Source organism: Diabrotica virgifera, chromosome 8, assembly GCF_917563875.1.
Source record: "Diabrotica virgifera virgifera chromosome 8, PGI_DIABVI_V3a".
In the NCBI taxonomy this organism is placed as follows: Eukaryota; Metazoa; Arthropoda; class Insecta; order Coleoptera; family Chrysomelidae; genus Diabrotica; species Diabrotica virgifera.
The window spans coordinates 220,817,695-220,833,959 of NC_065450.1; positions in this window are offsets into that span (position 1 = coordinate 220,817,695).

Below are 16,265 nucleotides of genomic sequence, written 5' to 3' on the forward strand. Positions count from 1 at the left end.
GCATCTTTATTGGTATAAAATAAAATAGAACAAAAATTAATAAATGATTACATTAGTACATAGTATTATTCTATGAGATGAACAATTTTCTTTGTGCACTATGTACTATCATCGAATATATCTACAATTTTATTAGATAATTCGGATGGACAACTTCATTTTCAATACTGCACTGATTAAAAAACGTATGTATGCAAATAATATAGCAACACATTTTTACATATATTAGACGATAAGATGGGGCTCTTGACATATTGGGGCCCCCCGTAAGCTTCATGCTGTGGGGGCCTCTGTTACGCCTCTGAATAATTGTATCGAAATACTAAACGTAGGTAAAGATTAAAGAGAAACCCCATTTCTATATTTAGAAATATTGTTCTAAAATTCGGCAAATTGTAATTCTCAAATCTTTCAATAGTCACGTACAAAGCATTACCTATAGTTTATTGTCGTCACCATAAAAGTTCGTAAGACCGGAAAGGATTAAGTTTCTAGATATGAGATGATCCACTTGCCGAATACGCCTATTTAGAAATTTACGTTTTTAAATTTAAACACACAAAGTAAAATCATATACCTATAACAGATTTTTCCATAATATCAAACGACAAGATGGGGCACCTGGTCGATTGGGACCCCCGCAAGCTTCACGCTGCGGGGGCCTCTGTTACGTCCCTGAAATAGAAGAAGAACTTTTTATAAATACAATAAACACTATTGATTTGTTTTTATACCAAATTGCAAATAAAAGAGTTACATTGCAATAACCTTTTCATATGTGGCCGATTGCGATTCTGACAGCTGTCAGATATAACTAAAATATTATACAATGACTTTGGACATTCTTAAAATCATATAATATGACGTCAAAATTAATAACGCACTGAAAGAACGCTCTGAGAAGGACTATATATTACATTTCGTCCAATTTTCCATTCTAACAACGCCATCTTATTTATTTTTCTGTTTCCAACCGACGAACTGTTTCTATTTCCGGCGACCATGATCTCTGTGGATCCCACGCAGGCTGTCACTGTCCTGTAACCTTTTTAATTCTAATCCAATTCATTAAGCTGAAAGACTCGATAATAAATACACAAACTAGAGATTTTACGACTGTAAAACGAAGGACGGTTTGTTATTGGACGATTTGCTGAAGACATGTTCCGTTAAATTGTATAAACAGAAACGAGTATTTTATGGACATGCTCGTTACGTATATCATATGGTGTTGGTACTTCAAGAGAAACAGAAGCACATATTTTAAATGGTGGTAGATGACAAAATGATAAAGAAACAAATCGACAAACGTTTCGTGTTGTCGCTTTAAAAAGCGAATTTTAATATTATTTAATCTTTTGTCTAAGCTCTCCAAAAATAACCATAAAAATTGACAACTGCTTCTTCTTCTTTAGCCCATTTGTATCCAACTTTGGACATAGCCCTTCCACAAATCTTTCCATTTCCGTCTGTCCTTGGCTGCGCTTTTCTAGTTAGTTCCTGCAGCTTTAACAATATCATCCTTCCATCACATCTGATGTCTTCCTCTTCCGCTTCTTCGTCCATGGTCTCCAGTTTTGTATTTCAGCATTCCATGTTAGATGGAAGATTCAGCATTCCATGTTTAACCCTGTTAGATGTTGTTACATTTTTTACTTTTGTTTTCTCTCATCCATTTGCTTGATTTTCTGTCTCGCAGTTTTATTTCTAACATGGATCTTTTCATTTTTCTCTGAAATATTTTTATTTTGTTTATGTTGTCCTTTGTTAATGTCCATGTTTCTGAGCCATACGTCAAAACAGGAAGGATGTACTGATCAAATACACGGGTTTTTAGGTAATGTTGTATCTTTGTGTTTTTTAGTATCCATCTTAACTTTCCAAACGCTGCCCACGCCAATCTGATTCTTCTTTGTACTTCAATTGTTTGGTTCTCTTTATTAACCTCAATATTTACGTTATTTATATTTATATTTATGCTGTCATTTGTATTTGTCATGATTTTTATTTTACTCATGTTCATTTTGAATCCTATCTTCTCTGATGCTTGTGCTAGTTGAGTCAGCATTGTGGCCAGCTCTTCTTGGTTGGTTGTAATAAGAACAACATCATCGCAATATCTGAGGTGATTGAGTTTCTTTCTGTTTATGTTGATACCCATGTCTTCCCGTTCCAGTTCTTTAAAGACGTCTTCCAGAGCTAAGGTGAAGAGTTTTGGGGATATCTATTACATAAAAATTGACAACACACTTGAGGAATCGCAAAGCGGATCTAGAAGCAGAAGCACCCATTATCATAAAACAAATAATAGAAAAATATCAGCAACAGGAAAAAATATGTATCTCGCGTATACCTACCTATAGGTATATTTTAAAAAGGCTTTTGACACGGTACCAAGGCAAACATTTTGGGAAAAATTGGAGGAGAGAGCTATTAATAACAAAATGATAAGGGTAATTAAGAACATCTATAACAGCAATATGAATTATTTCATCCGTCAGAAAAGAACACCAATAGTTATTTATGCAAGCAATGTATGTTGTGTTGCCTATAATGAAATCGTTCAGTAATAGAAAATCATTCATTAATAGGGGTCAATAATCAATTATTTTGAGGGTGTTAAAATTGATCATAAATGGACGGTCGACGGAAAAACCAATTTTTACTACAAACGAAAGTCTGAGACAAGGAGAAGGATTAAATCAAACACTATTTATAATATACATGGATGAGATAATTAAAGAATGTAATGTAAAAGTGAAAAAAATACATGTAGGTTATAGAAATTTAACAAGAGGACATTTCAGAAGGAGCATTGGCCGAAAATGAGAAATAAACTACAAAAAAAATATATAAATAGGGAATGAAGTGCTAAAAATATGGAATGACTATTAACAAAAATAAAAAAAAAAGGTTATGGTGATAGGAGAAAATAAAGAAGGAAAGGTAAACATAAAATAGAAGAAGTAAATATAGAATAAGCACGAGCGTTCCAATAGTTAGAAGTAGAATAATTAGAACATAACGGAAGACAAAATTCAAGCATGCGAAATGCTATATTTACGAGCGGTATCTAGGGTGACCAGACGTTATCGTATAAGAAATGAAGTAATACGTGGAAGGTGCGGTATCGGAATGACCTTAGACAGACTTGAAACGAAGCACTTATCGTGGTTCGGACGTATGGCGAGAATGAGTGAAGGTAGAACTCTAAAGAGGGTATGGAAAGCTGCATCCGACAACAAACGAAGAATGGACAGGCCAGCAAGAACATGGAACGCGGATATTGGAAAGGCTTGCGCAAAAAGAAATACTTATTGGGTGGAGAGAAGCAGAGAGACTAGCTACTGATCGAAAGGCATGGAGACGTCAGATTTCTCCACTTACCTCGACACCGTGTAAGGTATAAGAGGACGGCTTAAGCAAGGAAGAAAGAAGGCAACTCAGTTGATGGGGTCATCTTCAAAGAATGGATAATACAAAACCGTGAAAGAAATTTGGCAGGCAAAAACGCAAAGAAGAAAAAAAAGGAAGACCTCGACAAACATGGGATAGAACCTTAGGAAACATCGTCGAAAAAAGAGGAAAATTATGGACGCTTAAGTTTTGTTTTATAAATAGTAGTTTTCTGTTAGAAATAGAAAATGACCTGAATAATCAGCTAAAGAATTCAACAAATGAAAACAATACAAAAATATGGAACACGTTTAAAGATCTTACCTGGAAAGTAATGGAAAAATATACAACAACGATGCAGAGGCACAAAAAACAACAATGGGTGACTGATGAAATCCTAGAATTGATGGAGCAGAGAAGAAAACTGAAAGATAACAAGACAGAATACAAAGAAATACAGAAACTAATTAAACAAAAAATAAAGGTAGCTAAAGAAAAATGGATGGAGGAGAAATGCAAGGAATTAGAAAAGTTGAATGAAAAACATGATACGTTTAATATGTTTAAAAAAGTTAGAGAAGTAGCTGGTCTTTATCATAAGAAAACTCCACATACTATAACCGATTCGTCGGGAAAAATGATAATAGACGAACACGGAATTCGAACTACCTGGTATAATTATATAAATGAACTGTATAATGATGATAGACCCGAAGAACTGGAGACTTTAGATGAAGGTGAAGGACCAGAAATACTAAAATCAGAAATACTACATGCTATAAAATTGGCAAAGAACAAGAAAGCCGTTGGTCCTGACAACATACCTACAGAAATGTTAAAGCTCATAAATGAGGAAAACATTGGAATACTAGTCAAACTTTTCAATGATATTTATTCGACTGGAGATATCCCTGAAGATTGGTTAAAGTCCGAATTCATAACCCTACCAAAAAAACAGCCCGAAAAACTGTAACGACTATAGAATGATAAGCCTTATGAGCCACATTTTGAAAATCTTTCTACGTATCATCCACAGTAGAATCAGAGATAAATGTGAAAAAGACCAGAATGAAACACAATTTTCCTTCAGAAATGGACTGGGAACCCGGGACGCACTCTTTGCACTAAATGTATTATTGCAGAAATGCCGAGATCAAAGGAAAGACGTCTTTGCTGTATTTATTGACTATGAGAAGGCCTTTGATCGAGTACAACATCACAAATTAATTAAAATATTAAAGGATAAAGGAGTTGATAGTCAAGATGTACGAATCATAGAAAAATTATACTGGCGTCAAACAGCGACAGCTTGCATAAATGGAAAATCAACAGAAATATGCAAAATACAAAGAGGTGTCAGACAGGGTTGTATACTGTCCCCTCTGTTATTCAATTTATATTCAGATAGAATATTTAAGGAAGCGCTGCATAATTTGGAATGGGGTGTGAAAGTTAATGGAATTCTGATAAATACAATCAGATATACAGACGATACAGTTATTTTAAGTGATGATATGAATGGATTACAACACCTTTTAAGTGCCATTGACGCAGTGGGAAGAGAGTTTGGCCTAAACATAAACTGTTCAAAAACAAAATACATGGTATTTAGCCGTTTGGCCTATCAAGATTCACGGTTATATGTTGATGGTCATATAATTCAAAGAGTACCCAGCTTTAAATATCTTTGTTGCCATATTACTGAACAACTAGATCCAAATAAAGAGATAAAATGTAGAATTGAGATAACCCGCACGACATTTTTAAAAATGAGGTCATTCTTCTGTAATGATAAATTGCAACTTCAACTTCGAAAGAGCATGATTAAATGTTACATTTGTAAATGTTTGTTACATCAGTCCTCTTGTATGGTGTCGAAGCATCGACAATAAAAATATCCACCATTAATCGTTTGGAGGCCTTTGAAATGTGGCTGCACAGACGTATACTGAATATACCATGGACGGCTATGCTGACAAATGTGGTAGTCCTTAAGAGAGCAAATGCTGCCCGCGAGCTGCTTGATAACATCAAATATAGAAAGATGGCCTATTTTGGACACGTAGTAAGGGGAGACCGCTATAATATTCTTCAACTTATTATGATGGGTAAAATCAAAGGACGCAGAGGAATTGGTAGAAAGCAGGCCTCTTGGTTGAAGAATATCCGGGAGTGGACAGGAATAAAGAAAGCAGAACACCTATTTAGAATCGCTCGAGACAGAGACAGAGACAGTTTCGCCATGTTAGTCGCCAACATCAAGGGGACTTGATAGGGCACGTTAAGAAGAAGTTTTCTGTTCCTTTCGGTTTTAAGTGTTTCCTGTTTATTTAATCCTCCACTGGTCCATTTTTTTTAAGTTTTTATAAGTATCTACTTATAGGTTCTCCTTGACTCCTTATTTTTACAAATAACCAAGAATTCCACCCGACCCTGAAAACGATACAGTTGTTTGTTGTTTACAAAACAAAGTCTTTATAATGCTCGCTTTCGTATTTGAATCTACCGTTCCCTATTTGTCAAGTAATTGACAATCACCACACCAACGTATGACGCAAGACACCAGCAAATCAGAACTACCTACCCAAGATCTGTGCGTCGATAATCAGGTAAAAAGGTAGGCAATTAGCAAAAGCAAAGCAGGCGTGTTATTGTTTACAATTTTCTAATTGGGTAAAAAGATTGTTGCGAGAGTAGTACTAGAAGTCAGTACCTCTAAGTCGTCGGTGATCTTGTGGGAGAGGTTCGCATTGGCACGCAATTGGTTGGAATGTATGTAGATTTATATGAATGCAAAGCGGTATGTGTTATTAACTCTTTATCGTTTGGAAATGATGTAGTAGTACCGTAGAACGACACCCATATCTAGCCGTAGGTCCACCTTTCGGCTTTTTTAAATTTATTATTTCAGTCTACCATTTTGTTATGGTAATAATTTAGAAACACTTTCGATACTGGCTTGAAATTTAAAATTTTTACCCGAAAACTGAAAGTATTTTCCGATAAAGATTACGAAACATATTACATAGTCGAACTGATTTCGTTTTGTAAAAAAAGGAGATGTCGCCCATTCTACAGACCAAGGCGGATTTCTTTTGAAGTGGATGTGAAAGGTGGCAATCATATTTTTGCAGAAAAAGTTATGTGATAACTTCAATTATAATAATTAACTTATCCTCCCTCACAAATAGGTCGGAAACATTAATAAAAAAATTAAAATATTTAAAAATTTCTAAAAACATCGTTTTTGTATAACCATTTACATTGAATTTTCTATAAGATACGATTGGTTAAAAATGTTTTAATTTATTACCCTTGCTGCAAAATAGCAATAAATACAAAAAACAGGGGGTGAAACAAGCCTTCTATTATTTAATGTTTTTGAACCATTTAGATTGCACTTAGGATCTTCGCAATTCGTATAGAAAATTTTTGTAATACATACACTCACCGGCACAAAATTCCGCCACTAAAAATTTTTTATTAAGTTTGACAATTCATAACTTTATTATTTGTACTCCGATTTTCAAGATTCTTCCATCAGTTTGTAGATACATGTATTGATGTCGTTTGTTATTATTCCGGTAACAAAAATTTTTGCTCAGATGGCATTATACGGGGGTGAATGAAAGCGTTGTATTTTCTCCTAATTTTAAAAAATTCTGTGGAAAAATTGGAGGGCTGATTTTGTTTCATACTCCTTTTGTATTATCTTGCAGGTATGTATCACTAAGGTTTTGTTTTTTGAATTATCCGAATATCTCTTTTCTTGTAAGAGCTGTAAATAAAAACACTGCTTTGAAGGTATTTTTAATTAAAAATATCAAACGCACTAAAATTAACAACACAAAACAAAATTAAGAACAAAACAAAACAATCCAATAGCGGGTATGTCCATCCTCTTGCATCAATTACTGCTCGCAAACTGTTTGGCATCGAATAAAGATATGTTATCCGTGCCTGGGGAATAGCCCGATATTCCTCTACCAGGGCCATAATTGTACCAAATTTTCTGGAGGCCTAGGATGACGGCGAATAGCTTTTTTAATTCATCCCATAAATGCAGAACTACAAAGAAAACATGACGAGTTTAATATACATAAAAAGCGTAAAGAAATTACCTACACTCAGAGAAAAAGAACTCCTCACTTTATGAGAAACTCCAAAGGTAACATAATTCTCGACTTGGATGAAAAAAAGGAAGAATGGACTAACTATATAAAAGAGCTCTTCCTGGATACGAGGCCACCACTTAACACCACAAAGTATACGAATACTGGTCCTAGTATTTTAAAAGCGGAAGTAGAGAAAGCCATCAAACAGAGCAAAAATGGGAAATCTCCAGGCCCTGCCCAAATACCATCAGACTGGCTCAAACTTCTGGATGACGACAATGTCTCACAATTAACAAACATTTATAACCATATATACGAGACTGGAATGATGCCACAGATATGGTTGGAGTCTACATTTATTCCACTCCCAAAAAAACCTAATACATCATCATGTAAAGACTTTAGACTAATTAGTCTCATGAGCCACACTCTCAAGCTACTTCTTAAGATAATAAGATACTTCTTAATAGAATCAAGCAGAAATGTGAAGAGACAATGGGAAACAAACAATTCGGTTTCAGAGAAGGATTGGGAACAAGGGAAGCTTTGTTCTCAATGTTAACATTACTTCAACGATCATGGGAAGTACAGAAACCAATTTACGTCTGCTTTATAGATTTTGAGAAGGCGTTTGATAGAGTTCAACATGATAGGTTGTTTGAATATCTAGAAATGATTGGAATAGATGATAAAGATCTGAGACTTTTACAACATCTATATTGGAATCAAGAAGCTTCTATTCTGGTAGACGGCAAAGAAACAGACAAAATGTGCATTCAAAGAGGTGTCAGACAGGGTTGTGTGTTATCCCCAACTTTGTTTAACGTATACTCAGAAATAATTTTTAATGAAGCCTTGGAAGGACAATGTGGAGTTCGAATCGGGGGAGAAACTATTAACAACATCAGATATGCAGACGACACCGCGATCATGGCTGAAAATATCGAAGATCTTCAATTCCTTATTGATCGAGTCACTAGAGAATGCTTTAATAACGGACTTAACATAAATGCAACAAAGACAAAGTTACTTGTGGTTAGTAAACAAGACGTCGGCCCTATGCAACTAATTGTCAGTGATGAATCAATAACAAAAGTTAACCATTTTAAATACCTAGGATGTTGGATAAACGAGACACTAAATCCGGATGAAGAAATTAAAACTCGTATAGAAATTGCAAGAGGAGCATTTATGAAACTTAGATCTATTCTGAGCAACTCTCAGCTGAATTTACAACTAAGAATCAAGTTCCTAAAATGTTATGTGTATCCTGTATTACTATATGGATGTGAAACCTGGATCATGAAGGTTAACATGATGAACAAATTAGAAGCCTTTGAGATGTGGTCGTATCGTAGAATGCTCAGAATATCTTGGGTTCAACGCATTTCAAACAGAGAAGACTTAAACAGAGTAGGTCAAGGCGAAGGTGACTTAACGAAGATGATAAAAAAGAGAAAACTTGAATATCTGGGTCATATAATGAGAGGTAGCAGATACAGGATGCTGCAATTAATACTCAATGGAAAGATCGACGGAAAAAGAGGAATTGGTCGAAAGAAATATTCATGGCTCCGAAACCTTCGTCAATGGACTGGCTTATCAGCAGATCAATTGTTACATGCCGTACAAGATCGAGAACGATATCGGCAAATTGTTATGGAAGCTACCCACGCCTAAAAATTTGGGTACGGTACTTAAAGAAGAAGATAAATGCTCAATAGGATTGAGATATGGGCTGCATGCGGGCCATTCTAATCTTATCAATCCAACCTCTATTTTATGAGTCCATCAGTGTTTTTATTTACAAAAAATGGTACAGCTATTACAAGAAAAGAGCTATTAGGATAATTCAAAAAACAAGTTTTTAGTGATGTCTCCAAGATAATATGACAGGACTATGAAACAAAATCAGCTCTTCCATTTTTCCACATAATTTTTTAAAGTTAGGAGAAAATACAACGCTGCCATTCACCCCTGTATAATGCCATGCAAGCAAAAATGTTTGTGTTACTGGAATAATACCAAACGATATCAATACATGTACCTACAAACTGGTGCAAGAATCTTGAAAATCGGAGCACAAATAATAAAATTATAAATTGTCAAACTTAATCAAAAATTTTGGGTGACGGAATTTTGTGCCGGTGAGTGTATAATAAAACAGAACATTAAATTTCATTAAAATTGATTTAATATATTTTGCATAATCCAAATTTTTTTTTAATTGAAATTTTTTCACATCTTGCCCATTAAAACTATTAGGCCATGGCCATATAATAATATTCTTGCTGGACAGGTAAATTATACTATCATTGTATACCGGGTGTACCAATCAAACTGTGTTTTATTCTCAACGTTCACCACACTTTATTGAATATTCTAGCATTTATAAAATACTGAAATTAAAACTCAACTATAGCCTCAGGTTTTAATAACATTTTGTTTTTTGATTCATTCGCTTATGTTGGATAATAAAAAAGTTAGGTACTGGTAATAACTAGCCATGTTCTTAATTAATACAGGGTTTTTCTAAATAAGTGCGGCAAACTTTAAGGGGTAAATCTGCATGAAAAAATAATGGTCGTTTGCTTTATAAATACATGTCCGCAAATGCTTCGTTTCCGAGATATTGGATGTTGAATTATGTTCTTACAAACTGACGATTTATTTATTGCTCGAAAACCGGTTGAAACATTAAAATGAAATTTGGTAGGATTTAAGATACAGTTATTGCATATTTTTTGACATGCAATTAAGAATTTTATATTCTCAATTGGCGCGCATACGGGTAATATTACCCGCATGCACGCCAATGGCGAATATAAAATTCTTAATTGTATGTCAAAAAATGCGCAATAACAACCTCTTAAAACCTGCCAAATTTTATTTGCATATCTCAACTGGTTTTTAGAGCAATAAATAAATCGTCAGTTTGTAACAAAAAATTCAACATCCCGTATATCGGAAACGAAGCATTTGCGGGCATATGTTTATAAACAAAGGGTCAATATTTTTGTATGCAGAATTATTCCTTAAAATTTGTCGCACTTATTTAGAAACACCCTGTATTAATTAAGAACATGGCTAGTTGTTACCAGTACCTAACTTTTTTATTATTCAACATAAGCGAATGAATCAAAAAACAGAATGTTAAGAAAACCTGAGGCTACAGTTGGGTTTTAATTTCAATATTTTATAAATGCTAGAATATTCCACAGGGTGTGGTGAACTTTAAAACACAGTTTGATTGGTACACCGGGTATACAATGATAATTTACCTGTCTAGCAACAATTTTATTACAGCAATATTGTTAAAAGATAAGGCTATAAAATATTAAAAAAATCACTTAAATCGGACAACAGCTTTAGGAAATTCAAGACATCAAAAATTACCCATTTTGTGGGGTGGCCATTTTTTGTGCCGGTCAGTGTATATTCAGTGACTTTAACCACGTATACCTTGTAGCAGCACTGAAGATGGCATTTTTATTCCAAAAACTTTCTGTGATGTAGCCCGAAAAGGTTCTTTTTAATAAATATACCTTTTATAAAGGATTTTTTTAAATAAAAATGTTTCTGATTTATGATAATACAGCAGACTACAGGATATCCATTTCCTTATTCCTTGTTCCTTGTGGATTTTTTTAAGCTATGAATTGTTTCTTTAATTTAGAACCTCATAAATATTTTACTACTTCCTTATCTTTCCCATCGATATTTGCTTTTCTCAACTAGTTCCTCGGATAATATTTCCATTGAACTACTGACACCTAAACTTGTCAATAGTGTCGTTCGAAAATAGTAATAAAGCGAGACGGAAGAATCATTGGTCTTTTCTTCTTTTAGAATGGTATGATGTACCAAAGCAGCACATAAAGTGATGATTTACTGCACGAGATTTCCCACGGGAGTCGATGCAGTCACACGACATAGAATTTCTCAAATTGGCAAACAGAGTCGTATTCAGCAACATTTTGTGAACTAGTTTTTGAAGTTATACTTCTTTACCGGCGATATGAGGGTGAATTTTTATATGTTAAAACCTATTATCCCGGCGCATGCGCATTAGAACTTTGTTCTGATTGGATGTTCAAATGACATGTCAAAAATTATTCAATATGGCGGCTGTGGCACAGCTGTAGTTAGATTATTTATGGTTGTTGCGTTTTAAAATTTGTGTGAAAAGAAACAACAAACAAAAGTTAGTTAATAGTTATACTGCCTTTTTAAATAGTTTTCATATACCTATATTTTTGGACTTTTGGACTGTGTTGGACAAGGAAAACTCATTCTAATTTGGTAAGTAATTTTTATTATAATCATATTGTAATTATACATTTGGATTGGGTTGAAATACAGTAGAGCGTCGATTATCCGAACTAATTGGGGGACATAGGTGTTCGGAAAACCGATTTGTTCGGATAATCGAACTACAATATATTGATACATATTTATAGTCATACATATTTATCCACAAGTGAATAGAAGCCATATTTATATACCTACCTACATATTTATTTAAATCTTGATAATGACAACTAGCAACTAAACAAAAAAGTGCAGTCTTTTCAACAACATAATTATTTTTGGATACAATATTGAAGAAAATTGAAGATATTTTAAGCGTCAATTACTAACGCTTGCTCGGTATTCGAGTGCGGGACGCGGGAGTCGATAGTTCGAATAAGCGGTCGTTCGGTTGATCGACGTTCGGATAATCGACGCTCTACTGTACATTTATTTTCTCAAGAATGGGGATTTTAGAGAGAAATCCCAAATTAGGTCCGATTTTTATTTTTAGATTATGATTTTTTGGCGTAGATTTATTTATCTAGTAGGTATGTAATGCTTTGATTTACATACTTAATTTGATTACCAACAAAAGTTCTACCAATCTTCATCTAATATATTGTTTTCTTACTGTTTTGTTATACTTTAATATTTTCTTCCACAAAATTTAAACTACATAATTTAATTATATTCAAAACAACTGTCAAACAGTAAAATGTTCAGTTACCCTATTTTTCCACATAACAAATAATGTGGAATTGGACAAGTGCATTCCCGATGCAAGTTTTTATTTTTTTATGCATTTTATGATTGTAAGTAGGTATATTTGTTATATATTTTTTTTTAGAAAATGCGTATTTAAAATTGTTGCCAACAATTATTATTGTTCAGAAATCATTTTTTCTTTGTGGCATTTTTCAATGTGTTTGTGTACGTTTTATTCTTTTATTTTTTTAAATTTTTGGTATTGTCTTAAAATCACATAATATGTAGTAGAAGTATAACTTCTTACGTGCGTACAAAGTACACACACATTCTTTTTTATACATTTTATGCTTGTAAGTATATTTATTATATAATTTTATTTTCAGAAAATACGTATTTAGTTAAAAAAATTTCCGACAATTAATGTTCAGAAATCATTTGTGGCATTTTTAATGTGTTTCTGTGTGTTTTATTCTTGTATTATTTTAATTTTTGGCACTGTTTTAATAAAAATGTTTGAGAAGTAGTAAGTATAAATTAGTTTAATATTTAAATAAAATGCAAATAAAAGTATATTAATTTCGTTTAAATCATATAATAGAAGTATAACTTCTTACGTGCGTGCAAAGTACACACACATTCTTTTTTATTTAATTTTGCAACAATGTCTCAGATATAGAATAACGGATATAATAGAGAGGTCACTAGAAGAAAAGAAAGTTTGCTCCGCTGTCTTCCTCGACGTGGCGCAAGCTTTTGATAAAGTTCGGCAAGAAGAACTTAAATACAAATTAAGCAGGATTTTGCCAAAAGAATACACAGAATTATTGGAATATTATACAGGGTGTCCCTGAAAATACTGCGTTCCTTTAAGGTATGGATATGATATAATACACAATGTAGAACAAAAAAGTCCTATAACATTTTATTCTAAAGTTAATCGTTTCCAAAAAAAAAAATTACATTGTTCTCCACATAAGTGAACTTTTATTTTCATAAAATTAACTAATCTGACATCACTATACAAGAACTGTTTGTGACTTAGGTTATTGACACCACAAATATAGGTCAGACAGGTAGACACCTGCAAAATAATTATACCACCCTATGTGTGAAAATCAAACAAAACAAGAATTTGTTTGTTTGTTAAGGAGGAAAACAGGGTTTAATGTAAATACTAAAGGCCCTTGGGGCAACTATTTTTGAATTGTGACTGTGTCTATCTTTAGTTTTTGTATACATAGTTGTCAGATTTCAATTTACATACTATATCAAATAGATCCGATAGAGATTGTAGGGTTACGCAGCCGGAGACAGCCACTGAGACTGAGACACCCTAGGTTCCACAGCAGGACGACGACCATCAGATGGTGGTCGACGAACCCTGCAGAGGAAGCGCCGAAATTACTAAGGCTGCCGCCTCCTCAAGCGAGTTGGAAATGGACGCCCAAAAGAACCTGTACGTCACCTTCGCCATGGGCAAGGACATCGGGAAAAGGGTAACTATTATTTAATGCAATCTCCAACACAAAAAGGTGGCAACGGCGACACTCTGCTACCACCTGGATGTAACGGAGGATGCAATAACATTAATCCAATAACCTTGGATAATTAAGACCAAAATAACTGGTTTTGGCAGTCTAAATGGTCAAATATTCAGCTTATAGACTAAGAGCCGCTATAGGTGAAATTTCTTAATCATTTTAGGCACGATGGGACCCTATAACTTAAAAAGTGGAACCCAAAAGAAAACGTTTGAACACTGTACCGTCACTTTTCAGTGGCACATGCGTCGACAGTGGCGCATCAAACTTTCCAATTATGGACGGGATAAGTAAATTAAAAGTTAACAGAACTTACTAACAGAATTAATTTTTTTTTATTTTTTTAAGTTCTATGTGATTAACACATAGGATTCATCGTAATTTTAACCCATCACCCCCTTCCCCCTGCCCCCACCATCAAAACTTCATTTTTCGTTTTTATTTTTTTTTTTTTTTGGTGGGATGCAATCAATTTTAAAATTTCAAAAAATTCACACGCATAGTTGAGGCTTTTATAAAACATGCCTATTTTTATAGACCCATAGGTAGAGTGTATATAACCTCAAAAAATTAAAAGAATTTTTTTTTTTCAAAAAAGCGTATAACTTTTTTTGAGGAATAGCTGCCGGTCTAATTTTTTCTTAATCTTGTGTGTTTTATCAAACACTATATTTTAAATTTTTTCAGATTTTTCCGTAAGTCTCCCCACCTTCAAAAATCCGAAAAACTGTTTTTTGGGGGGTTTTGGGGGATTTTCCCTATTTTATAGACTTCATAATATATCAAATCAATTTTGTTTTTATAGGTTATATGTAACTTGAAGTAACTGAGTTCTTTAGAATATTTAAAAATCAGAAAAACACGTTCAAACCCCCCAAAACCACCTTAAAAAACAGTTTTTTGGATTTATGAAGGTGACCAACATTACAAAAAATCTGAAAAAAATTAGAAATATAGTGTTTGATAAAATACACAAGACTAAGAAAAAATTAGATCTGCAGCTATCCCCAAAAAAAAGTTATATACTTTTTTTCAAAAAAAAATTTTTTTTTGAGGTTATGTACACTCAACCTACAGGTCTATAAAAAATAGACGTGTTTTATAAAACCCTTAACTATGCGTGTAAATTTTTTGAAATTTTAAAATTGATTGCATCTCACCAAAAAAAAAATAAAATCGAAAAATAAAGTTTTTGATGGTGGGGGCAGGGAGAAGGGGGTGGTGGGTTAAAATTACGATGAATCTTATATCTTAATCACATAAAACTTAAAAAATGAAAAAAATTAAATTCTGGTAATTAGGGAGGGTATTTTTTAATTTATGTATCCCGTCAATAAGTGGAAAGTTTGATGCGCCACTGTAGACGCATGTGCCACTGAAAAGTGACGGCACAGTGTTCAAACGTTTTCTTTTAGGTTCTACTATTTAAGTTATAGGGTCCCGTCGTGCATAAAATGATTAAGAATTTTCACCTATAGCGGCTCTTAGTCTATTACTAAGCAACCAACAACCGAGAACAGCAATACATGTTCCTGGGAAAATTAAAGTCTCCCCCCTGGAGCAGTTTTGCAACTCAAACGTAACTGCTGTTAAAGTAAAATGTCCATGGAGAAAAGGCAAAAACAGAGAGTTGATACTAGCATCGGTCTACCTCAGAAGCAGCCACCCTACCACCAACAAAAAAGATGGAAGATCTGGTAGACCATTTTCACAGCCAGAAGGTAGAACTTATTATCGGCTGCGATTCGAAGTCCCACCATCTAGGCTGGGGCAGCAAAGATAACAACGCTTGAGGTAAGTCTCTTTATAAGACTATATTATTAGAAAGGATTTGTATATCTTAAATAGAGGCACGGAACTAGTATAGTATACAAGTCAGAAAAATGAAAGAATACCCATGAACGAACATATAAAACACCCTGTATTTTCCTGTCACCGTGTCACAAAGAAAATTGTCCAGTGCAAGTACATGTAATAATAATTATTACATGTACTTACGCTGGCCAATTTTTTGTATGACACGGTGACAGGAAAATAAAGCGTGTTTTATATGTTCGTTCATGGTTATTCTTTCATTTTTTATACTGTAGTTGATCCAAAAGATGGCATAACCCAGACATCCAAAGTGAAAGTTATCCTTCAACACCAAATTGTTCTATATGGTCCACACAATGTCCAGAAAAAAGTCACACCATTTTGAGCGTCGGGTTTG